This window comes from Crocuta crocuta, unplaced genomic scaffold (assembly GCF_008692635.1).
Source record: "Crocuta crocuta isolate KB4526 unplaced genomic scaffold, BGI_CrCroc_1.0 scaffold175, whole genome shotgun sequence".
NCBI classification, from domain to species: Eukaryota; Metazoa; Chordata; class Mammalia; order Carnivora; family Hyaenidae; genus Crocuta; species Crocuta crocuta.
Window position 1 is genome coordinate 2830381 of NW_027530988.1, and position 27251 is coordinate 2857631.

The window sequence follows — 27251 nt, forward strand, 5'->3', positions numbered from 1 at the left end:
TAGAGGTAGGTGTGCAAGGTGTAGGTGGGTGAGTGGGGAGGAGAGGAGATGTGTGGAGGTGAGGATGTACAGGGGTGGGGGTGTGGATATGGGTGTGGGGTGGGTTGCAATAGAAAATGTACTTCTTTCTGTGGGTTGAGGTAAAGGAGGAAGAAGACGCAAAAAGGTGAAAAAACACTGTTTTAGTGAAAACATTTTATTTACTTACTTACTTGAGAGAGAGACTGAGAGAAAGAGAGAGCATGCTGTCGTCAGTACAGAGCCCAATAGGAGGCTTGGTCCCAACAAACCATGAGATCATGACCTGAGCCAAAATCAAGAAAGAGTCCAATGCTTACCCCACTGAGCCAAAGAGGCAACTCTTCATGAAAACATTTAAAAGGTACTTGATGGCGGGGTGCCTGGGTGGCTCAGTCAGTTAAGTGTCAGACTCCCCAACTCATGCTCTCGTTTTCTCCCTCTCTCTCTCTCAAAATAAATAAATAATTAAAAAAAAAAAAAGAAACTTGATGCAATCTACCTTTGGATGTGTAGATACTCAAACATTCAAAATGGCTAGCCAAAAGATTCTTCTTTGTAGGGGCCTAGAGATGTTAACTGAAATATTTACGAACAATGCCATTTAGTCATTCTTTCATTCGCCATTTATTTAGCATCTATTGTGTGAACAGGCCTCAGTGAAAGAATCTTTGGAAATTTCAGGGGGAGAAAACAAATCTCCTGAATAGAATAATGAACAAAAATAAATAAAGAGCCTGCATAGGGATTTAAGCTGGTTTTGTTTTGTTTTTTAATAGATGTTTTTAGGATGTAGTCTAATTTTTTTAATGTTTATTTATTTATTTTTCAGAGAGAGAACACAGGCTGAAGAGGGCCGAGGGAGGATGACACAAAATCTGAAGCGGGCCCTGGGCTGTCATCACAGAGCCCAACACGGGACTCAAACTCACAAACTGTGAGATCATGACCTGAGCCAAAGTTGAAGCTTAACTGACCGAGCCACCCAAGCACCCCATAAGCTGGTTTCATAAGACAAATGTAGCACGGTGAGCAGAGGCATGCCCAGTAAGAGAACAAAGGAACAATCAAGCATACATCCCCAGACTCGCTGTCTCTGCCTGCAGGTAGGCAGCCGGAAAGGACTGTGGGAGAAGAATGGGTGCCATGGTGGAACCGCAGCTCCATGTGGCATGGACCCCATGGGCCAGGATGTACACCTGCTGGAGCCAGAAAATATTCTCTTCACCAGGACAGATGTGGCTCTTGCTTACAAGGATGACTCAAAAGGGTGAGAAACCATGATAACTGGGCCCATCGTTTGGAGAGTTGAGTTTTGAAAAGAAAGGAAAGGAAACACTGAAGGTAGTGAGAGAGGGAGACAAACCCACAAGAGGGGTGAGGTTGTGGGGATGTGGAAGAGTTACTCCTGAGACTGATCTGTGCCCCGCCACCATTGTTCTCCCATGGTGACCCAAGGTGAGCCACTGGGAAGTTGGCAAAACATGCCAGTTCGTAGCCGAGTTGAAAGACACAGAAAAGGGATGGTCTCAGAATGGCGTCAGTGTGGGAAGATGAAGAGTTCTGGCGATGGATGGTGGTGATGGCTGCACAGCAATATGAATATACTTCACGCCCCTGAACCATATACTTCAGAGTCATACGGCAACAGCAACCATAAAAAACAATGAGATCTTGCCATTTGCGAAAGCACGGTTGGACCCAGAGCATGGTTCACCTATGCTAAGTGAAATAAGTCAGACTGAGAAAGACAAATACCATGTAAGTTCACTCATATGTAGACTATAAAAAAACAAAACAAATGAAAAAACAAACAAAAAGCAGAATCAGACCTATAAATACAGAGAACCGATGGTTGCCAGAAGGAAGTAGGGAGGACGGACAAAATGGAGAAGGGAAGTGGGAGACACAAGCTTCCAGTCATGGACTGAATGTGCCATGAGTGAAAGGCACAGCATAGGGAACACACTCAGTGATTTTGTAACAGCTTTGCATGGTGACAGATGGCAGCTACGTGTGTGGTGAGCACAGCATAACATAGAGACTTGTCTGATCACTGTGTTGTACACCTGAAACGAATGTAACACTGTGTGTCAACTATACTGAAATTAAAAAAAAAATTTTACTCATTACTATAGTAAATTGTATGTTATACATATCTTGCTACAACACAAAAATAATAAGCTGAGGCCTGGGGCACCTGTGTGGCTTAGTCGGTTAAGCGTCCAACTTTCGCTTAGGTCATGATCTCGCGGTTCGTGGGTTCGGGCCCCGCGTCGGGCTCTGTGCTGACTGCCAGCTCAGAGCCTGGAGCCTGTTTCAGTCTGTGACCCCCTCTCTCTCTGACCCTCCCCTGCTCACGCTGTCTCTCTCTATCTCTCCTAGAAATAAATAAAAAATAAAAAAATAAGCTGAGGCCTGAAAGATGAAAGTGTAAAGGAGAAAAGGAAGGGGGACGCAAAGGCACTTCCAGGCAAGGGAACAGAAGATGAACCCTTGCGTGTAAAAGCCTTTCGATTACGAGAAGAAAAAAGGCCAGTGTCACTTGAGGGTGGGGTGTTGGTGGAAGGCAAGGGATAGGGTGACAAATGAGGCTGGGAGGTAATTACTCTCAGAACCAGTCAGTCACTAAACCTCACAGACCAAACCAGAGAAACGTGCCCTGGATCCCTGCTGCCCCTGCTTTAGTGGGGACCCTAAATAGCTTTTGGTGGTAGAACTAAAACCATCTCTTTAACTGGGCCCCTCCTGCCTTCCAGTCTTCCCTTGGCTACCAGTGTACTGAATGGATAAGACCATAGGCTCTAGAGGCAGACAGCCTGGGTTCGAATCCTGAATTTACCACTTGCCAACTATAACACGGGGAAATCACTTGGCATTCTTAAATGGCCATGGGTAAGAGTGGCAAATACTAGTTCCTGGGCCATAGTGGTTTTGTGAAGATTCAAGAGGCAATACACAGACAACATACACAAAACTCAGCCAACAAACCAGGTCTACACAAAATGCAACTCTATTCTCCTGTCGTCAAACTTGTTTATTTTCAGCAACCATTCTAATAGCTGCCAGAAAGTTAAGCTGTCATCCCTGAGGCTTTCATTTCAGAGACTTCCCAGGGCCACAGCATTGGTCGGGCAGAAGCCATCTGGTCACACTCTTGAAAGCAGGACTAAGGCAGAGCAGTTCATTTCAGAGGTGACTTCCCTAGAAGAACCAACAAGCGAGGGTGACGGAAAGGAAGGAAGACAGGGTGCCCCAATGAGCAAGTAACTGTTTTGAGCTCCTGGTAGGTTTTGCCAGATAAAATACAGAATTCGCAGTTAAATCTGAATTTCGGAGAAACCAAAAATAAATTTTTGGTATCTGTATGTTCCAAATATTGCAAGGCACATAATTATACAAAAAGGATATATATCATTTATCTGAAATTAAAATTTAACTGGATGTCCTGTAGTGTTATCTGCTAAATCTGGCAACCCTAGCCACCGGGCTCGGTCCCCCAGGAGAACCTGCCATGGGATGTGCTGCAGAAATGGAAAATGACCCAGAGTTGTCCTCAGTGAAAGGCAAAGCAGATGGGGGTATTTATCTCTCCGGTCCCATTCACCCTTGTTTGAAAACCTTCCTGGCATTTCTGGCCTCCCTCGCTCCCATGCCGAACATCCTCTGGTCGGCCAAAGCTGTCAGGCGTCATCACCAGTGCTTGCCTAGGCTGCTGTCTGGGAATGCTGGGTGCCGGGGCGAACAGACAAAGCACTGGCGGTGTCTGCTACAATGGCCCTTACAGCATGCAAGGCACTGAGTCATTGCATCCCTATGTTTTTCTCTGTCCCCAAAGGCCAACTTACCCATATACTTATGTTAAAAATACATATATAAATGAATAAAAATTTTAAAAAGGAACTATGGGTCCATGACAATGGACAAGAGTTTCTGTGTGACACACACATTCACACCTGTTCTCTTGAGGAAGCAGTCCCCATCTGGCCCAGACACTAGCAGTGGCCGTCCATCCCTTTCCTTCAGCATTGTTCACTACAGTGATCTTAGGCTACAGCCGTGTCACGCATTAGCCAATCAGCCCTTCTTAAGTGAAGGGTTTTAGTCAGGCTAAGATCCAGCAAACCAAGAAAGCTATGAGGGGAGAGGCCGTAGGAACTGACCCTGTATGTTCTGCTCCATTAGAAGTGACTGTCATTGTACAGGAAGGACCTCTGGTCACAGAGCTGGAGGAATTATCCAGAAGCTGCCTGGCCTCCTATGCTAATCAATCTGCCAGGAGTGAGGGTTGCCCTCTACCACCCTGGGACCGCCCTCATGAAAGGCGAGGAGGCGCTGCAGCACTGGTCATCAGTCAGGGCTCTCGCAGAGGAGAAGCACCTATGTATCCCAAGGAGAAAGGTCTTAGAGGAATGCACAATGGTTGGAAGGGGTGGGGAAGCAATATGGAGACGGTGGCTGGTTCATGAAATCAGGAACGGGAGCAGCCTAGGGAAGCTGCTGACAGCAATCCAGCTGTCTACACCAAAGCAGGTGCTTCTCGGGAGGTAGCTGGAGGCTACAGCAAATCATATGTCCACCATATGTCCAAGCATCTGTTCACAACGGCCAACAGAGACGCTAACTTCTCTTCCGTCTTCCAAATGTCCTGTGTGTACCTTTAATCGGCAGACTAACCCAGAGGCATATAGGAAAGTGATATTGGGAAACGGAGCTCCAGACTTCCCTGCAGTGTCAAGGACAATGGGGGAAGGGATGGGGATGGCACCAAGTTGCCCAAGATAACTTGGTACAAGCAAATTAAGCCATATACCCATATCAAGGGCGGAAGGCTCTCAGGACGGCATCAAAGCCCATGGCTCCTTACGTATTAGGGCAGAATCCCTGGGGCAAATTAAGCCTAGGCAGATGCGGTGGCTTCATAATTCTTCCAGCTTCTTTCCCTCTCAAATGTCAAACTGCCTGGAAGTCTCAGATATGGATCTAGAACACACATAATTCCCATGTGGCACAGGCCATCTTTCCCTCAGCCTGGTAGTGACCTCAAGTATGACTAGACTCTTCAAAGCCCAAGAGACCAAGGTCCAGAAAGAGAAAGGAGTTTTCTTCTCCCCTGCTAAGTCCTCCCTGGGGCATCCCTTTTCAAAAAGCCCAGAGTCTCCCTGATAACTGACACAAGTACCCAAGGCCATCTGCTTCCAGCAACACCAGAGGAGTATGTATGGCCTGAACCTATGGCCCCACAGGACAGCCTTGTCATTGTATAAACACATAACCAGTCACCATAGATATAAGCATCCACAGTAGCACAGAGCTCTCACAGGAGAGACGGTGGAGAGATGAGCCCAGAAGAGGGAGGAGATTTAGAGAAGGAAGGTGAATTCAGGGGGCATGCTGAGATTCAACTCTCTGCCGAAGAGCCAGGCAGGGATTAGCAGCGATAGGGTTCTGGAACCAGGATTCTGGGCATCCTTCTTGCTGAGAACACACAGTAAGATCGCACCCTGCCAGCTCCTTACCCTTCCAGATTTGCTCTTGTTCCTCCAGGAGTTTCATACCCTAAGTGAGCCCCTGTGGACCTGTCTCCTCTCTACTACCCAGTCCCCCATCTCCCCGGCCTCAACAACAGCCATTCACAATGCGCTGAGCATGTGCTAGGCCTAAAGTACTGAGTACGATAACTTGGTCATCAAAGAGCAGTCACCTGATAAATATTAGTTGAACTGAATTGAACTGATGGGAAAGGCTGAAGTTGTTTAAATGATTATACTTCATGCTGTTTCCAGTCAGGGTCAGTCTGAGCCAAAAGCAGGGAGAGACCAGTTATGCCTGGGGTGCAGGCACTGTAATCTCAAAGTTCCCTTTTGTGCTGCCGCATCCAAATCTACCAGCTCACCAGTCCTAATCCACAAGCTAACTGCTGTGATGCCAAGAGAAGAATGACATCAGGTGGCACCGGGTGCCGTGGTCAATTCTAGAGGCATGGAGTTCAGGCTCAGGAGGAAGCAATTCACTCGTTCCCCTCCCCTGCCATACACACTGGACTGGTTGTACTTTCCCCATGCCTGAGACAAAATGTGGTTAGTAATCTTGGTCTTCTGCCTCCCTTTTAACTTGATTAGAAGGCCATTCCTGTGGTGCTGGTCTGGCTTTTCCTCCCTGAATATAATCAAGAGAAAAGATCCTTACTGGCCCTCATGTCTACTGTAGGAAGGCAAACCCCAGAGGCCTGAGCTGGACTGAGCCTGGCAAGGCTGAGCTCCCGGTGTGAGCCGGGCCTTTGGGGGTACAGAAGCATTGACCATCTAGTACATGTGCCTCTTTTGGGGGTCTGAAACTCATAGGACAGAACTGAGCAGGACAGAGCTTGAAGGCTGTGATTGCGCTTTGTCATTATGTTGAGAATCCAAACCCCAGGCAACTCCCATTATCACACTATGTCTCGGTGGGGGCCTTAGAAATCTGAACTCAAGGCAAAGCTTACACACTAACACTTTATTGAATGGCAAGGCAGTGAAAGTGAAGGACAAAGGGCAGTGAGTGGGGGACAGAGGGCAAGCAAACTCAAGAGGGTGTGTTGCAGAGCTGTTCAGAGGCTCGCAGAGAACACTGCCAGTTGCTCAGTCATGCATGACATCTGGGAGAGGCTGAGGAGAATCACAATGCCTCAGAACCATCTGTCTGGGACAGAAAGGACAACAACTTTATCTGTCAGCTCCTTCCCAGCTCCTGTCTCTCACTGGTCCAAGTTCACCCCATGAGTTATGAACTCTCCTCGATTTCCTCATTTGTTAGCAGCCTCTGGGGAAGCCAGAGCCTCCACAGGTCTGATACAGTCAGGTCAAGTTTCTAGAATTCTTGTGGTCATATAATATGGGACGAGGAACAACGTAGTCTTGCGTCCCTTTGCTTTCACCTTATTTTTTTTAACAGCATAATCTGGGGTGCGCTTGTGATGACATAAGGGTCTCCTCCAACAGAGCCTTGGTCCAAAGTCTCTGGAGTATTTCTCAAGTACTTGAAAGTACTTCAGTTTTGGTTTTTTTTTAATATTTTTATTTATTTCTAGGGGAGAGAGAGAGAAAGACAGCATGAGCAGGGGAGGGTCAGAGAGAGAGGGAGATACACACTCTGAAATAGGCTCCAGGCTCTGAGCTGGCAGTCAGCACAGAGCCTGACGCGGGGCTCGAACCCACGAACCGCGAGATCATGACCTAAGCGAAAGTCGGACACTTAACCAACTAAGACACCCAGGCGCCCCAAAAGTACTTCAGTTTTAAGCAATAGGAGAAAATATTAAAGAATCTACTACTTTATAGCACATTTAGATATTTTTAAGTAATATGTATTAGATTTTCCTTTTAAGTATAAAGATAACCACAAAGTGCCAGTGAGCTGGACACAAGCTGTCGACTCCTCCTTTATTCTTTCCATTGCTGCAGCAATAAATGTCATGCAGGTGTAAATTGACACCACCTCCCTCAGCTGCAGTGCGTCCCTAATGCTATGGCATGAGACTCATGGGTAGTCTGAAACTGCAAGGGGGTTAACAAGCCTTAACAAGCCCTGGGACAATCCCTGGGAGCTGGTGGATAACTGATCCTTGCTCTCAGCTTTTGAAAGTAGATTCAGTGGATTCCAACGGCTCAAGCCCCAGCCTCCTGCAGTATAACCTGGGAGACTATGTATAAGTGGCTCTTGAGCGCATTGGACCAAGAGGAGAAAAATAAGGTTGGACAGGGGGCAGTTGATTGATTTGGGAGCATTCTTCCACAATTCAGATTTAACATCCTGGCAAGGTCACCTAGAGCCGACTCTATACATTGCTGGGATGGCTCCTTAAAACTTGGACACGACAATAGCCTACAACAAGTGTGGTGAAGATGCTGGAACTGCCTTGGCCGAGTATTGAGAAAGGAATCAAAGGCTCTGGAGGTGGCAATTTTAGAAAAGGTTATTACATGAGGCCAGAGAACTACCATCTAAGTGTCCCAAGCCAAAGTGTGAGTCACTAACAGAATCTGACCCAGAGTTCTGCGTCAAAAGCTAATAGCCCATAGTGCCCTGTGGTCAGTAGAGATAAACATCCAGGTAGAGTGTTATTTGACTTGCATAACTCAGCAGGAAGTGTGGAGTGGGGTGGGGGAAGGGAGAGGAAAGAGCTGTTGAGCAATCACCACAGTGAAAAATCACAATCTCTTATTAGTTTCTAGACCCAAAGCCCATTGAATGAAGGGATGACCCACTGTAGCCAGACATGCAATAGCGTGCAAGCATACATAAGTATTTCCTAAATCCTTCCCTGGTAGGACCTGCAACCATTTACAAAAAGGAAAAAAAATGCACTGAGGAAAAGGGAATACACACAACTTCTGAGGGCTATTAAATTCAAGGGGTGAGCTGACACTGAACCAGGGGATCCAAAATACCATCATGGTATTCGTGTTAGAGGGGGGAGCATCTGCTGTAGAGAAGGCTTATGGAGGCCAGGTGATATGTTGGTTACCACCACTCCACTGTGTGGCCTTTCAGGAGAGTGGTGAGGGATGTTCTCCCAGTAGACAGTTCTTCACACAATACTCTTGGATGTCAACTTAGTATGGAGCGAGAAGTGTCATGAGGTAAGATTCCTGGATGATGAATAGCCTGCCTAGTTGGTTGGGGACATGGAGGCCCCTGTTCGTTGTTCTTTGTTCAGCCCTTCAGGAGCAAACTGTCTCAACAACATTCCTTTTCTCCCTTCACTAAAGACATTTTAGTCAATGGTCTCAAACACTAAAATATCTAATCTTCCAAGCCACAAAAGATTGGCCAATTTGACTGTGAAAAAACATAGAATTTCTGGTTCGTAATGACAAAACAAACTGAGACAGAATATTCAAAATGCATATGATAAAAGGACTAATTTCCTCAGTGTATGGAAGTGAGGCAAGTGGAAAGTATTAACAGCCTGGTAGTAATGCTGTATGAACTGACGAACCTCACTGTGGAGTTTAAGGGGCCAGTGTACATGTCACAAAGTGGCAAATCTAAGTACAACCCAAACTTTTTTTTTAAAATTTTTTTAATGTTTTATTTATTTCTAGGAGAGAGAGACAGCGTGAGCAGGGAAGGGTCATAGAGAGAGGGAGTCACAGACTGAAACAGGCTCCAGGCTCTGAGCTGGCAGTCAGCACAGAGCCCGACGCGGGGCTCGAACCCACGAACCGCGAGATCATGACCTAAGCGAAAGTCGGACGCTTAACCGACTAAGCCACCCAGGCGCCCCAATACAACCCAGACGTTTATACACAACCTTGAAAAATTATAACAAGTTATGAAGTGTTGTTGAACAACACGGTTGATAGTGGGAAAAATGCAAAAGATTCTCAAGCAATCTGCAAGGAGAAAGACAATGGAAACACGTGGCCCCCATGGAAAACCTCTCAGTTGAAATGGATGACAAATTGGCATTCAATTTGAACAAAATGTCTCCTCAAGTAATCCAATTCCATTTAGTAAGTTCCTATTTCCCAAGCAAATTTCTGATAAGAATTAGGTTCTCAGGGGTAAAAGGCTCTGACTTGGCTGACATGACATCATCAACGCTTTAGCTGGTAGATTAATGGGAGCAAAATATCCTGCCACAAATCCATTTTAGTAAATTCATAAGCTGGGGCATTTGCCAATGGTCTGAACATCATGAGTAAGAGGACAGTGAGGACCTGGGTCTGCTTAGCTAAAGACTTCAGATTGGTGGTCATCCTACCAAGGTAAGATGTTCCAGGAATCCAGCGCCAAGCAGAGCAGGTGGCCCTACGTGCTCATGTCTTCTCCCTTGGAGATACTTTAGTTCATTCTATTGCACACCCGCCCCGTAATCCCAGGGTCCTCCATCCACACCAACTTTGCTGAGGCTGCCAAAGCCTCGGGTTGGGCCTCAATGACTTACAGTTCTGTCCCAAGGCTGGGGCTGAAGATGGGAGGCCATGGGCAGGAAGCAGGAAACACAGAGGCCTCTGCTTCAATAAAAGTTAGGATGGCCTGAACCTTCCAGAAGGGCTGACAGAAGAGTGAGCAGAATCACACCTCATCATTCCACTTCACAGCCAGCACCACAACCGCCCAAGCAGTTAGGTGGACTTCACTCCAAGAAGGTGACTCCTGATGGCCAGTACCTGACAAGGAGAGGGGTGGAGGGAGAAGGAGAGTGCGGGTGGTGGAGGTAGGGGAGGATGGAGAGGCACAGATGGGAAGGCATGCAGTCCAGGCTCTTTTATCCAGCCACATGCCTCTCCCATCATGGGAAGAGGTACAGCTTCTTCCCATAGGGGAACAGTCAGTGAGACTTTGCAGAGGTGAGCAAGGTGATAGGCGTAAGCACTGACGATAGTGAGAAGAGACAGGAAGAGGAAAACCACTCTGAACCTCTTACTTTTTTTTGTTTTATGGGCCACATTCATATAAACCAAAATACATTTTCAGGTGATTCTGAAAGATGAAAAGGTGATCCCAAGGGCTTACAGGTACAATGACCTAGTATGTGTCACGGCATCTGAAGGATTAACTATAATAGTGCCAATGTCTCCATGGACTGTGAGAAAGGAGTGCCTTTGTGCACTGGGTGTGTAGGGACATAAGGATTGAGGCCAGTAGAGTTCTTCTGAGGGGAGACACTAGAAGACATGTGTATTAGTTGCCCTGAGACTACTTCTAGAACATTTGGCAACTTTAGTGAATTATTATCTAATATAAATTCAAATATTTCAAAGTACAGTATATCAAGAATGTGACTCATGCCATCAACTTCAAATGTCCTTTCAGTAGAAAACAAATATTCACACCTTCTATGCCTCAGACTGAGCAAGTGGAAGACAGGAAGATCTCCCAATGCTACCTATTTACAAGCTATAACAGAAGAACAAGGATTCTCTTCCTTCCTCTAAAACTAAGTCTCTGTGTCCTCCACCAACACACTCTCTTAATACACCGACCCCTTCTCTCTCCTTCTCCCCCTTTCCTTCCTCGAACAGGCCTCCAGACTGGCAGTATGTCAATCGGATATGTTTCGTAGACCCAAACTATTGTTTTAAAAGTTGAATTGGTTGTCAACATTTTAGAAAGCACAGAAACCCCCATAAAACTCTAGATTTCCAGCCCATTTTTTTTTAGAATACCTGCATGAACCCTCTGAAACATAAGAGTTTGAAATCTCTACCCCTGTGGCTGTGTTTGCCTCACCCAAGAGACAAAGTCTGCCTTCTTTCTTTTTCTACTTACTGCTAGCACCACAGACCGTTGGGGTGGGACAAGACTCCAGAATATTTGTCATCATTCTTTATTCTTTTAACAGATGAGGAAATTGATGGGTAGGAGATCAGAGAACACGGTCAAGGTTATACATTGACTGGGAGTAAAACCAGGGGAGAGTTTAGACCCTTGTTTTCTAGTCCATAGCATGTTCCTTAATGCACCCATCATGTTTTGGAGGTGGGTAGGTAAGGAATCATTTTTCATGTCTCTCTTCATCTGTTATATTGATTTGACATCTGCTGTGCCCCAACCCAAAGCTACCTTTCCTGCCAAATTTAGGCATCTATAATCTACCCGTGTATGGCCCACTACTGGGTAATTAAGCAATTATTTTTAAATATAACCCAGACATTCCTACCTTCTCTAGCTACCAGGGATCATGCTTCCCTTAGTATGAGAACCCTGAATCCCCATCCTACTTACTTATAGAAAAATCCCATCTTTTACCTGGTTTCCAAAACCTTCCTAAATACTTCCGATTATGCCCAAGGAATGCTTAAAGATGCATCCCAATTGTCCCTTGTCCCCCTTGCCTGTGTCTTGACTCCTGCCTATCTCTGCCACAGATCCATCTTTTCATGGCATCACTAGCTTCTCCACATGGTAATTCTTCCTTCAAACCACTTTCTTCCAAGTCTGTATCTCTATCCACTACTATATATATTCCTGTGTTGTAACACAAAATTATTCCTCAGATGTAACTTCACAAAACTATGCTTAAGCTTTATATGATAACAAGACCCAGTAGCACTGCAGAAAGGAAAATGTAAACTGGTAACTAGTTGCATTTTCTCCAGATTCCCTCGGTTAACCACTCAGAGGAGATTATCAGTGCTCTTCTTTGCACACAGACACCCACCCACCTGCAATAGAGTTACAGATGCCAACTATTTCTCTGCCTGAGAACTAGACCTCCTAGCTCTTCTGAGCCCAGTGAAAAAGAAAACCTAAGGTTCGTCATCTGCAATGACAAGTCTACCCACAGGGAAAACAAACTGTGGAGTTACCTGCTTAAGTTTGTTTCTTTGCTGTCTTGTACCTCTCTACCCCAGAACAGTATTTTACCGATTTTGCAGAATCAAAAAGCCCACTGAAATTTTTTCATGCTATCAAAAAAGAAAGGCCTCTGCTTCCCAAAGATGAATTCTAATTTGCACCTTTAACAGAACAGAAAAAGTGCTGGTGTTTTAAAATGTTTTTCTTGGGGTGCCTGGGTGACTCAGTCAGTTTGGTGTCTGACTTCAGCTCAGGTCATGATCTCACAGTTCATGGGTTTGAGCCCCACACTGGGCTCTGTGCNTCTTATAGACTTTCCTGGGAAGCAAAAGTTTATATTTTTACTATTTCATGGTCAACACGGTTTGTGGGGAGTGAGTGATCCCTGAAAGAAATAATCAATAAGGTGGACTTAGTTAAAATAAAAACTTCTGCTCCACAAAACCCAATATCAAGAGAATTAAAAGACAAAGCACAGGCTGGGAGAAAATATTTGCAAAAGCACATTTGATAGGGGAGTGTTATCCAAAATATACAAAGAATTCTTAAAATTCAACAATAATAAAACAACCCAATTAAAAATGGACCAAAGATCTTAACAGATCCCTCACCAAAGAAGATATACAGAAGGCAAATAAGCAAATGAAAAGATGTTCCGCATCATATATCATCAGGAAAATGCAAATTAAAAGGAGACACCACTATCCACCTTTTAGAATGGTCCAAATCTGGAACTCTGACAATAGCAAATGCTATTGGAACTGCTGGAAGATTGCAAGATGGGTGCTCGCTTCGGCAGCACATATACTAAAATTCGAACGATACAGAGAAGATTAGCATGGCCCCTGAGCAAGGATGACGCAAATTCGTGAAGTGTTCCATATTTTTATGCTGAGTGAAATAAGTCAGGCAGAGAAGGACAAATATCATATGTTTGCACATATAGGAGGATTAGGAGGAGCTTGATGGAGGAACAAGGGGGAGAAGAAGGGGGGAAATGGCGGGGGAAAGGGAGAGAGGCAAACCATGAGAGACTCTTGAATNGGGTGTTATATGGAAACCAACTTGACAATAAACTATTTGTAAAAAAAAAAAAAAAGATTGCAAAATGGAACAGCCACTTTGGAAGACAGTTTGGTAGTTGCTTGCAAAACTAAACATAGTCTTATGACACGTTCCAGCAACTTTAATCCTTGATATTTACCCAGAGGAGCCGAAAACTTATGTCCACACAAAAGCTTGCCCATAGATGTTTATAGCAGGTTTATTCATTATTGCCACAGGTTTATTCATTATTGCCAAAACTTGGAAGCAAACAAGATGTTCTTCCGTAGGTGAATGGATAAATAAACAGTGGTAAATCCAAACAATGGAATATTAGCCAGTGTTAAAAAGAAATGAGCTATCAAATATAAAAAGACAGGGAGGATCCTTAGAGGAATATTACTAGAGGAAAGAAGCCAATTTGAAAAGGCTACATACTGTAGGATTCCAATAATAGGATATTCTGGGGACACCTGGGTGTCTCAGTCAGTTAAGCGTTGGACTTCAGCTCAGGTCATGATCTCGCAGCTTGTGAATTGGAACCCCACATCAAGCTCTGTGCTGACAGCTCAGAGCCTGGAGCCTACTTCAGATTTTGTCTCACCCTCTCTCTGCCCCTCCCCCGCTCATGCTGTCTCTCTCTTTCTCCTTCAAAACTAAATAAACATTAAGGAAAAAAAAATTTTTAATAGGACATTCTGGAAGAGACAAAAAGTACGGAGATAATAAAAAGATCAGTAGTTTCCAGGGCTTAGAGGTTGGGAGAGATATGAACAGGCACAGCACAAAGAATTTTTAGGGCAATGATAATACTATATGACATCATAATGATGGATACGTGTCATTATACTTTTGTCCAAACCCCAGAATGTACAACACCAAGAGTGAACTCTAAGGTAAACCATGGACTTTGGGTGCTTATGATGTGTCAAGGTAGGTTCATCCTTAGAAGAAAAAAAAAAACAAAACACCATTATGATAAGTGAGATTGATAATTGGGGAGGCCATGCATTGTGTGAGGTCAGAAGGTATATCTCTGTATCTTCCTCTCAATTTTACTGTAAACCTAAACTGCTCTAAAAAACAAAATCTTTTTTTAAAAAAATCAACCAATATAATTCACCATATGATTCAAGGAGAAAAATCACATTATAAAAATTCATGTAGAAAAATCATTTGCTAGAATTCAACATTTATTCATGACAAATAGCAAACTAAGAATAAAACTTCCTTAACCTCATAAATAGTATCTACAAAAAAAAGAAGAAGAAAAGAAAAACAACACACAGATAACTTAATGAGGCCATTTGAAAGCTTTCCATTTGAAGTCAGAATATGACAGATACCTGATATTATCACTTCTATTTGAAATTATAATAGAAAAAGTAGAAGGCAAAAATAGATAAATATGAAATATGATATGGTCAAATGTATCAGTCTTTCCTTTTATGGCTTCAGTTATTGAGTCATGCTTGGGAAAGTGTCATACATTAAGAATATTTTTTAAAATATGTTTTTTTCCTATATTTTCCTCTAGTACTTTTATAGTTTCATTTCTATGCCAACTTGACTTATGTGTAATTAATTTTGCTATAAAAAAATGAAGTAGTGATCCAGCTTTTTTGTTTTTCCTAATCGTTAGCCTCTGGAAGAATTGAAAATATAAGGGGACTAGAAATTTCACTTTACTTTTTTTTTAATGCCTCTTTATTTTTGTTTTTGGGGTTTTTCAAATATAATGTATTGTCAAATTGGCTTCCATACAACACCCAGCGTTCATCCCAACAAGTGCCCTCCTCAATGCCCATCACCCACTTTCCCCTCTTCCCCACCCCCCATCAACCCTCAGTTTGTTCTCTGTATGTCTATTTTTGAAGGAGAGAGAGACAGAGTGTGAGCAGGGGAGGGACAGAGAGAGTAGACACAGAATCTGAAGCAGGCTCCAGGTTCTGAGCTGTCACCACCGAGCTCGATGCAGGGTTCGAACCCACAAGCCGTGAGATCATGATCTGAGCCAAAGTCCAACACTTAACTAACTGAGCCATCCAGGCACCCCGAGATCTTACTTTTCATTTGATATTTTTCTGGACTATTTTATTTTTTAAGTAGGCTCCATTCCCAGAGTGTGGAGCTCAACACAGAGCCTGAGTTCATGACGCTGAGATCAGGACCTGAGCTGAGATCAAGAATTTGATGCTTAACTGACTGAGACACCCAGGCGCGGGCTATTTCATTTTTTAAACTGGGTGCATATATATATCTTTTATCATTTTTAAACCCAATTTCATTTCTTAGACTGGGTATATATACATATGTATCTTTTATAATTTTTTAAACGAGTCCCATGTTTTTCATAGTCTTTACTTAAATGTGGCTAATCTAGGATTTTACATCTCCTATGACAGGTTTAAAAAGTTTTTTCCATACCTCCTCTCACATTATGGATCTAGTAGTTCCCCTGACTACTTTTCATTAGCCCTCCTACTAATGTCAATGCTAAGGAGATTTAGATGCGAGAGACCTGGATGGAAGTCAGGTGGAGGAGAATGAGCACAGAGCCAGAGTGCAGATGCCATGCCTCAAATCAGGGGTGTGAGGTGCATGCTATTTTCATGGACATGAAACAAAGGCAAGCAGCCACCTAGGACTAAGAGTCATGGGAATAGGCCACTGCAACTGCATTTAGTAACATTCATTCTAGTGAAACACCAGAAAACCCTAGATCCCAAGTTAGAGGAGTAGTTTGAAACATGTGAACCACTTCCATCAGCCAGAGCTTCAGCACAAAGAAGAGGATGTTTGTGACAGAGGTTTAAAGCACCTTGCCCTATTGTCTTGTTCATCTCAGAAGCTGGTGTTGGTGCAATGTGGTCTCAGGCAAAAGAGCTGAAAAAAACGAATCATCAAGGAAGTGCCCCAGTTGTGGTGGTACTAGCCGTGGCCTCAGCACCCATAACAACACTGGTGAATTCTTGGACCTGTACATGCGGCCGAAATGCTCAGCCAGCAACGGCAGCATCAGCACCAAAGGCCCGGTATCCATCCAGATGAACGAGGCCAAGGTTGACAAGGTGATAGGCAGGTTTGAAAGCCAGTTTAAACCCGATGCTAACTGTGGCACCGTTCACACGGCAGATGCGTCAGATGACTTCATTCTCCAACTAGCCAAGGCCAACAGCTCTCAAAGAGCTTCTGACTGGAGAGAATCATGGATATGGAATATTTGTCATTAAATAAATAGGAAGACACCCTCCGCCAAAAAAACAACAAGAAACTGCTCAGTTCATCACACTAATAAATATTCCAGGAAGAAGGAGAGATGCCCTTCCTCAGACTTCAACCATCAGCAGTGGAGAGGAAGTAAGTGAATGGCTCACAGAAGCAAAGGCCACACCAAGGACAGGTAAACAGGACGTCATCAAGTCCCAGGGTTTTACATTTATTGGTAAAGTTCCTATTGATAATAATGGTAATACTCTAACACAGGAAGCAGGAGCAGGAAGATCAGATGTGTTGGTAATTCCGGCAGCCACTAAATGACCTATAACTCAGTGCCTATCAGGGCCAGGTTTATGCTGGGACACCGGCCTGGCTAGGCTCAGGCTAGCTCAGGCCTCAAATACCCACCCTCTCTCTGCAGTGAAAATGAGCAGCAAGGATCTCTTGTCTAGTTGATCTAGAAGAGCAAGGCCAGGTTAACACACACAGAGAAAAACAGAATTGAATGGGGGGGCTGAGGACTGCTATAACTAACTAACCCTGGGTTGGCTCAAACATAGGGAATCACGGGGCGCCTGGGTGGCTTAGTCGGTTAAGCGTCCGACTTTCGCTTAGGTCATGATCTCGTGGTTCGTGGGTTCGAGCCCCGCGTTGGGCTCTGTGCTGACTGCCAGCTCAGAGCCTGGAGCCTGTTTCAGTCTGTGACTCCCTCTCTCTCTGACCCTCCCCTGCTCACACTGTCTCTCTCTCTCTCCTAAAAATTAAAAAATAAAAAATAAAAAAAAAAACATAGGGAATCATAACCAGTCCTATGTGCAAGGCTGGCAAGGAAAAAAGGTGTTACCTTGGAGCCAGAACTCCATGCTTCTGCAACTGACCATAGTTCTTCATGTTCTGTGGACTCGCTGTACCACAGCCGGATTCCAGAAGATAAGGATTTCTGGAGGCATATCCGGGCCCAGGCAGAACTGAAAGGCTCTTCTTGCAGTTAGCTCAGTCTGACCCCTCAGCTTGGCTTTTCTTCAAATCTGGTGTGGAGACACCTAAATCCAAACATCCTTAGCCTTTTCCATTAATTCAATTACACATTACAGAACAAGTGTGTGGTGGCCAGTTGTGACAGTACCTTAGGTCTCAACTCTTTATGCTGAGTGCCATTGAGGTTTGAAAAAAAAATCAAGAAAGCCAGTAGACTGTGATGGGGGGAGAGAGAGAGATCTGCAAGAGCGCTGGAAAATGGGAAGTAGTTGCAATAACCGTGGGGGGTGAAGCCTCTGTGTGACCGTGACAAAGACTGGATCAGCGCTCACCAATCCCGTTTCTCCTCCTGCAAAACATACAAAGGCTAGAGCTCCAGCCTTCGTGGCAATGCTGTGGAAGCTGTAACAATTTCTGCCCGTGCTGGGCCCCTAAAATCTCCGAAGAACCTCGGCTCATCTTCTCCCTCCTATTTGTGTAGTTGGAAGTGGAGGATCCTGATATGACAAAGCTGCAAGATGGAAGCAGCCAGAGTCCCTGAGTCGGTATTGGAAGAAAAGCAGCCTGGGCGTGCCACAGAGCCTGCACTGACACAGGCAATCAATTCTTATTCAGTTAAGCCACTGAGATTTGGGGATTGTTGATTACCCAGCAGAGCTTAGCCTGCCCTGTTACCATGGACAAGCGTGGAGCGGGGAGCGTCTGGCAGCCACTTTCCCTGGCCACCAGTAGTGACTCCAAGAATAAATAGACTCCTTGGAGCCCAGAAAAAGGAAGGAATTAGATTCCCTAGGCAGGTCTTAGTCAGAAGGCAGGCACCTCTGCATGGCCATTGCCATGAGCCTCCATGGTTATTGCCACTGGGATGGTCATGGCTTCTCCTCGCGTTTACAGGGCTACAGACTCCTTAATTGCCCTCACTGATAAATGGTGGCACCATCTGCCACGAACTGCAGGAGGAAGAACAGCTTTAGGAGAGAAGCAAATGCAAAAACTCAAATGCCATAATCCTACAATGGACAGCTATCCACCAGAACACTGTAGCTAGGAAGCTATTTCCACAGGTCATCCAAGGTATGAATTAAGTAGATTTCTTGATTCCACCTGTTTAGAACTTTCTCTGATCTTCTCAGCTCCATCCTAACTATCCTGTGGCTTCATGATATATGGGCACTGGAGCTATAAACAGATTCTCAGGTATGCTTCGCTGCCCCTGGACACCTGCCTGGTTTTTTCACTGTTTACCAATAGCATATATACCTTCTAAGCCTAAGGCAGTATGGGATCATTTGACTATCATAGAGTGGCCACTCAATAAATTCCTGTTAAATTAACTGGATTGAGAAAGCATGGGTTAGAAGCATACCCTTAGCACCTTCGAATCAAATCTGAAGAGAAGTCACTGGCCATCCTAATCCCAAGACAGAAAGAGAACAGCCCAGACCCACAATAGGACCAAGGGTACCACGGTCAACTGCAGAGTCATGAAGTGTTCTGGGTTAGAAGGAAGAAAATGCTCTTCCTTTCCCCAGCCCTTACACTGTCCTCTTGCGTTTCCTGTGTCTGAACCAAAATGCTGGAGGTGCAGCATCATTAATACCGCGTGCCCCTGAAAAACTGGCACTTTCTGGGAAGATATGACTTTTCCAGGGAGAGTAAGAGAGACAGAACCTAAAGGCACTGACCAAACCCGGTAATTTTGTGAGGAACCAATCCTGGTTACCAGGAACATTACAAGATTTGACAATGGAGCGATCCATTCCTTGGTGAGTTATTTGCATAGCAGTAAAAGGATATTAAACTGAATGAGGGCTTGGGTTCAGACTCTGTAGACAAATGAAGCTGCATCAGCCCTCCCCTGATGTACCAAATGGAATATGACATATGGTTCCTGGATGCTACCCAGCTTCCAAACAAACCCAAACATAACTCTCTTTGCTCTCACACATTTACATGGAAACAGAGCTCCTAAGAGGAGAGAGCCGGAGTCACTACAGCCGAAGTCACTACAGCATGCCTGACAGCCGAAGTCACTACAGCATGCCTGAGCAGCTGGAGTGTCCCTGACTGAGACCAGCTGGCAGGACCACTCCTGTGCCCGAGAGAGAATCCACAGAGAGGGAAACAAGGAGGAAGTCACAGTGATTCTGACAGCCCCAAATCAGGCTTATTCCCCAGGCTCAGAGATGTTCTGAGTGGTAATACGGGAAGACTGTGTCCATTGATATATGGTACCCCTTTGGTCAGATATAATCCAGGGGACACATACACAGAGACACCTTCTATAACTACACATAACCCAGTAAGAAGTGTCTCCTCTTACTGGGAATATGGAGGTGGTGAGAAGTTTTGGGACAATGACACACAAATGGATGCTTCAACAGGCTTCTTTTTCTGAAGTCCTACGATATAATTCACAAATGATTTGAAGCCCAAAAGCAGGGAGAAGATATTAACCTACTCTACACTTCTTTTCCTGACTTTTCCTAAGCAGCATGCAATAATTTGTAAGACAAAAATTGTAAAGCATAAAATTGTAATGGCTTACCACTTCCCAGACATTTGCTATTATCTATAAGTGAAAGCAATATAATACATGGATATGGTTAGATAAGTCAAATATTACAGAAAGATATAAAAAAAAATTTTTTAACCCACCAATTTCACTCCCTAAAGGCAACCACTACTTTAAAAAAAATGTTTATGGGGGCACCTGGGTGGCTCAGTTGGTTAAGCATCTGACTTCGGCTCAGGTCATAATCTCACAGTTCATGAGTTTGAGCCCCGCGTCGGGCTCTGTGCTGACAGCTCAGAGCCTGGAGTCTGCTTCAGATTCTGTGTCTCCCTCTCTCTCTGCCTCTCCCCCACTCTCACTGTCTCTCTCTCTCTCTCAAAAATAAACAAACATTTTTAAAAAATGTTTATGTATCACTTGGAAAAATATTGTATGTACCTATGTCAGCATACATATTTATATCTTTTTCTTGATATCAAAAGATTTATGTAGGCTATTCTGCACATTACTATTTGCACTTATGCACTTAATATGTCTTAGAGATGAACACAGAGATCTACTTCATTCTGTTAATAGATGCATATGATCCATAAGGAGTAGATAAATCATAATCTACTTAACTAACTCCCTATTAATAAGGATTAGGTAGTTCCCATGTAAGTTATTCTGTTTTGTTCTGGGTCTTGCAATAAAATAATTCCACCGTATATAAAAGAATGTATATATAAAGTAAATTTCTATAACAAATAGAGTGAGGTTTCTATTTGAAGAGATTTCCCACATTGCCTTCTCAATGTGAGCCTTCCCGCTCCCACTGTGTATCAGCAGCTCTATCTTGCCTAATGGTCAGGGTCAGTTAGTCCTGTCAGGATGGTGAATCCTCTGTTTGTCTGCTGTCCCTTGTCCAAGTAGCCCAAAGTATCCAGGTGACAGCCATAATTTATAGTTCAATAGAACATTGGCCTTTTCCCAATTCAAAGAATTTCCTCCTTGGGAATGCTTTCAATTCACAGGAGCCAGAGTTGGAGGAGTGGGAAAGAGATTTCCCCCCAAGCAGGTCACCAGGAGTGGTGGCTAACAGGGCCACTCCTGCTTCTACTCCTCAGGTCCCAGGGGAAAATGAGGATTCATAATTCTGGGGTATCAACTCTGACAGCCTATCTCATGTGCAGGGTCCCATTCTTTCCCTTCAAGGGCCTGTCTGTCCTTGGCCTAGCTGACTTGCCTCAATTGGGAGTCGAACCTTCTTTGGAGCTTCTCTACTCTTGCAGTTAAGCTCTGAGCCTGATTCTCAGCTTTCTCTGCCCTCTCACTGCAGGAGATAAGAGCCTCTTTACAGGTCTCCAAAGAGGTCCTCCAGATCTGACACTTAGCTTTTAATAACGGATTGATTGCCCTCAGTTTTTGTATCCTTCTCCAGAGCATCAATATGGCTGCTATTTTCCCTATGTGTGTCAAATGGCTTGCAACAGCTGACACATTCCCTTCCACCAGTACATGATCACAGCTCATAACCAGAGGACAACTGCGCTGCCACCTCCTATCAGTGCTCTGTCTACCACACGTGATGCCAGCCGGGTGCCAGTCATCCAGCTCTCAAACCTCACCTCATCATCTGCTTGCTTAGAATACTCCATCTCTGCCTGGGTTTCCCAGGAAGCAGACCCTGAGATGAAGATTAACATGCAGGAGTTTTATTAGCAAGTCCTTCCAGTACCAACACCTGTGAAAAGGATGCATGGGAGGCAGGGTGGGCAGAGGATGGAGTCTAGCTGCAATGTGGTCTTAGCGCAATGGCTCAAGCAGTCCTGCGGGGGGAATCTGAAGATGGTGTGCCCTTCAGGGCTCTCCTGAGCTGGAGAGAGAGGGCTGGGATCCATACCACTCATTCATCAATCATCAGATGTGAGCTGCTGGAAAGGGGTCAAGACCTTGGGCATGGTGTCTCTCTCAGTGAAAGAAATCCTGAAGGGTTTGATTGTTGAGGATCTTCTGCCAAGAGCACCCCCAGCAACTGAAGTAATAAATCCTCTCATCCTGAAGGATAGTACTGGCAGCAAGTATCAGCAACCACCACATAACCCAAGCTCTGAAGGTAAACATGCCTATTATGTAAATGCTTAGGGGACTCTTTAGCAATAGAAAAGCATACCTGGGGAGTACGTGCTCTGTCCCCTACTTATTTCCAAGACAGGGAAACCCTCAGCAGCATAATGCCTGATATCAGAGAGCCTGTGCCCTCAGAGGTGGTAGAATCCATTACAGTAATTTCTTAATGGCTCAATCATATGGCTGTTGGCAGGAGGCCTCAGTTCCCCACCACACAGGCCTCTCACTAGGTCTATTGGAGTGTCTTCCCAACAGAACAGCTGGCTTTCCCCAGAGCAGGTGGTTCAAGAGAGTGACAAAGAGGAGAAAGACCTAATAACACTCAAGTCCTAATCTCAGACATCACAAACCATCATTTCCACCACATTCCATGCTTTAAAAGCAAGTCACTAAGTACATCCTCCACTTAAGGTGAGGGGAATTCGGCTCCAGCATTTGAAGGAAGTAGGATCAAATACTGTGGACATATTTTCAAACCACCACATATACAGAGAAAGAGATTTCCCAAATCAACAATGATAGATTCTCTCTTCTTAGGAAGGGGTAGACTGGAGGAGTCAAGTAAAGGGGGTTTTATTCTTTCTTGTTTTTTTTTTTTTTAAAATAATAAGAGCATGTATTTTTGTCACACATTTGTAATTAAAAAACAAATATTATTGAATATTGAAAATATGGCAACCAGTGAGACTGGAAAAGAAGCCAGATGCTCATCAAAGGGTCAGACTGTGACTTACTGACCACTTCTGTCAAGGTCTCTTCTGCCTGTCCCCACTCAACTAGGCACAGACAACAAGGAACAAAACAATCATTGCGAAGAGCCTCTCGGAGAAGTCATAATTTTCCTAGCACACAAACAAGGAGTCAGATGACTGTACTTTATTGAGAAGGGAAAGTTGAGGAAAAAGCATTAGGACCATTAGTCTGTTTCCTGCATCCCCATTCTTCATCCACAATTTCATTTTATGCGGAAATCATCCAATTAGCTTGAAGGCTTGATTACAGGCCCTGGCTAGGACACAGACATCCCAGGGGTATCGTCCAAGAAGGCAGAGCTGGGGGGTTCTACACCCTCGTGGCTCTCCTCAATCCGGGGCCTTGGGCCCACCCCCTTTCCTGTATCCGACATAGACTCCCATTCTCCAACATCCAAGGCCTGCCCCACTATCTCCAGGCAGTTAGGGGAACGCTGTGCAAGAATCTGTCAATGCGCAAGCAGAGAAATTAATCACACAGCAGCAGCTCAGTAGGGACTGTCCCCTGGGCCTGATGGCCTCTTAAGAATTGTCTCTCTTGGGAGTCAAGATGTCTTCACCCTGCCTGGGCCTTTGCTGACCCCTTCAGGCAAGGGAAGGAACTTCAGCTGTGTCCACACTAGGATAACACTTCCATCTCCCCTTACCTGACCCTTTGCATGAGAGAGTCAGCCAGAATCCCCAGGCTACATGCTGCATGGAGGAAATCCAGCATGCCAGGGCAGCAAAAGGAACAAATAGGACCATCTTCCCTTCTTTAAGAGAGTATTTTGCAGATGTGAGCTACCCCCCTCATTTTACAGACTGAGGACCATCCTGTGGGCTCCAAGGGCATTGCTAGAACCACAAACTCCCTAGTCTAGATTCCAGTCTTGCATTTGTCTGCCTTTTGGAGGCAACCATACATTGGAGAACTCCCAGTGTGGAGATATTTTTGATTGAGTAGAGCTACTTCCACAACCCGGGCCTCCTGTAGGTGTGGGCCAGAGTGCAGATCTGAGGCAGCCACTCCAGAGGCTGTGAGCCACAAGAGCATCTCTCAGATTCCATCTGCTGCCCTGAGGGGGTGGGGCAGGGGGAGGTCTTCTTAAAAGGTAAGGTATCTTTCTAACATCATTCCCCAGCACAACAAATCCTATCCCCAGCCTCTCCACTCCTCTGAGAAAGCCCCACAAGGCCAGGGTTGAGGGTCAGCAAAGCCCAAGGGTCCTTCCTTCTTTAGGAATGACAGCTCCATCTCAGCAGCTTCTCTAGAAACATCTCTACAAATGGGCCCTGAGGTTCCCTTTCTACAGACCAGTCAGGTGGTGAGCATTTTCCTAGTACCTCACCCGTCAGACTGGAAAAGATGGTATTTAAAAAAAAATTTTTTTTTAATGCTTATTTATCTTGAGGGAGAGAGAGACAGAGCAAAACCAGGGGAGGGGCAGAGAGAAGGGGAGACACAGAATCGGAAGCAGGCTCCAGGCTCTGAGCTATCAGCACAGAGCCCGAGGCGGGGCTTGAACTCACAAGCTGTGAGATCATCATGACCTGAGCCGAAGTCGGCTGCCCAACCAACTGAGCCACCCAGGCACCCCGAAAAGATAGTATTTTAAAGAAGCAGGGGTATGATTAGAGATGAGTTAACATAGGCAGATAGGAGACTTTAAAATAGGGAATAGCTTTGGGCAGAATGGGCAACATTTGTCTAAAGGATCATCCTCCCCCAGCCATCTGAGCCCTCTCTGCAACAAAAATGTATGGCCCATGGGAGGATTGGTTTGAGAGGTTTAGGCTGCTACACTGGCGATGTCTTGTGTCCTGCACAGAAGTAACAGTTAGTGATTCCTGCACAGTGAGATGTTCAGGGAGTATCCAACCTGGAAGTTTTCCTCTTCAAGAGCCAGGGCTACTTATAAATACTTCAGTGCAAAACAGAAAGAGATAAGCTATTCCCAGACACCAAACAACATGAATTTTTGCAGAGCAAATGATGTACCATCTGAGGCAGGCTTAGTAATGGCCCCATAAGATATGGAAGTCCCAAACACCAGAACCTATAAATGTTTCCTTATATGGCAAAGGTCACATTGCAGAGATGATTAAGAATCTTGAGATGATGGGGCATCTGGGTGGCTTAGTCGGTTAAGCGTCCGACTTTCGGATCTCATAGTCCATGGGATCAAGCCCCACTGTCTGCACTGACAGTGAGGAGCCTGCTTGGGATTATCTTGCCCCCTCTCTCTCCACCCCTCCTCCACTCGTGTGCGTGCATGTGCACTCTCTCTCGCACAAAATAAATAAAAAAATTTTTTTAAGTATCTTGGGCACCTGGGTGGCTCAGTTGTGAAGCATCTGACTCTTGATTTGGCCTCAGGTCTCATGATCTCACAGTCTGTGAGTTCCAGCCCTGCACTGGGCTCTGTGATGACAGAGATTCTCTCTCTCCCCTCTCTCTGCCCCCCCTCCATGTTCTCTCTCTCTCTCTCTCACACACACACACACACACACACACACACAACTAAATAAACTTAGGGGCGCCTGGATGGCTCAGTTAGTTAAGCGTCCGACTTTGGCTCAGGTCATGATCACACAGTCCATGAGTTTGAGCCTTACATCAGGCTCTGTGCCGACAGCTCAGAGCCTGAAGCCTGCTTCAGATTCTGAATCTCCCTCTCTCTATGCCCCTCCACTGTTTGTACTCTGTCTCTCAAAAACAAAATAAAAATATTAAATAAATAAACTTTTAAAAAAATTTAAAGGATCTTGAGATGGGGAGATTATCCTGGGTTATTGGGGTGGACCCTAAATGTGATCACAAGTGTACTTACAAGAGGCAGGCAGAGAGAGCCCTTACTATGGAGGAGAAGGTGATGTGATGATGACAGCAGAGATTGGAATGATGCCCTTTGAAGGCGGAGAAAGGTGCCACAAGCCAAGAGATACAGATGGCCACTAGAAGCTGAAAAGCACAAGGAAATGGATTCTCCTCTGAAAACCTCCAAAAGGAACAAGCCCCACCAACACCTTGACTTTAGCCCAATGAGACTGATTTTGGACTTGTATCAACCAGAACTATCAGAAAGTAAATGTATACTATTTTAAACCACTGTTTATGGTAATTTGTTAACAATAGACTATCTTTAAGCCCATCACTGTGTGTTATTTTTAACAGCTTTATTGAGGTATAACTGCACATATTTAGAGTGCATAATTTGATAAGTTTTGACACGTCTACATTTGTGAAACCATCATAACAAGTTGGTAAACATATTCATTACTTCCAAAAGTTAACCCATGCTCCTCTATAATCCCTCTCTCCTGGGCCTCTCTCAGCCCCCTGCCCCCTGCAGGCAACCACCCATCTGTTTTCTGTCACTACAGATTAGTTCATTTTTTATATAGATGAAGACCTGCAGATGCAACTTTTTTGTCTGGCTTCTTTCACTCAACCTACTTATTTCTAAAACATTTTTTAAATGTTTAGCTATTTTTGAGAGAGAGAGACACACACATACAAAGAGCAGGTGGGGGAGAGGCAGAAGGAGAGGTAGACACAGAATCTGAAGGAGCCTCCAGGCTCTGAGCTGTCAGCACAGAGCCTGATGCGGGGCTCGAACCCACGAACCTTGAGATCATGACCTGAACTGAAGTTGGTCGCTCAACTGACTGAGCCAGCCAGGCACCCCTCAACCTATTTCAAGACTCATCCATATTGTGTACATCTCAATAGTTCATTCCCTTTGGCTGTTAAGTAGTATTCCATTGCATAGATATCCTACAATTTGTTTATACTCTCACCTATTGGTGGATATTTGAGTTGTTTCCATTTGGGGCTATTATAAATAAAAATGCTATGAATACTCATGTAAAATTTTTTGTGTGCTTTCAATGTGGGGGGAGGGTGCCAAATACCTATCAGTGGAATGGCTAGATCATATTATAAATGTGTGTTTTACTTTTCAGGAAACCACCAGACTGCTTCTCAAAGTGGTCATACCATTTTACGTTTCTGGTAGCAAGAACAACTTGCTTTTATATTTTTCAAAACTATTTAAGATTTTCATTAAGTGAAACTCATCTCCACCCCCTAAATACGGTAAATAATACAGTATTACTGTAATGAAAAGCATGAATATAAATGTCAGAGAGTAAAAGACAAAATGAAGATCAGGAAGAGGAGATAATACATAGAAATTAACAATGGCAGTCAGAGGGAGGAAATTAGGAAAGAGGAAAGGGACAAAGGTGAATGAGAGACAACAAAAGGAGAGATAGGAACACAAAGAATAGTATCAGACCCATCTAGAAACAGATGGTTCATGTAAACCAGGCTAGTGGAGATT

General features: G+C 44.6%; 2 long non-coding RNA genes and 1 other non-coding gene across 4 annotated transcripts in view; 2 read left to right on the forward strand and 1 right to left on the reverse strand.

Annotated features, from left to right (window-relative positions):
- Window positions 1-27251, reverse strand: part of LOC144236743 (uncharacterized) — a 174002-nt gene that overhangs the window by 116627 nt on the left and 30124 nt on the right. The gene's annotated exons all lie outside the window — the stretch shown is intronic.
- LOC144236800 (U6 spliceosomal RNA) lies at window positions 13090-13194 on the forward strand. Its single transcript, XR_013336650.1, has one exon. It is a non-coding gene; the product is annotated as a U6 spliceosomal RNA (small nuclear RNA).
- LOC144236681 (uncharacterized) lies at window positions 14221-25980 on the forward strand. Of its 2 annotated transcripts, none has more exons than XR_013336634.1 (3): window positions 14221-14283; window positions 21381-22157; window positions 25740-25980. It is a non-coding gene; the product is annotated as an uncharacterized LOC144236681 (long non-coding RNA). The 2 variants fall into 2 exon arrangements; XR_013336633.1 differs by having other exon boundaries at window positions 14227-14283; window positions 21483-22157.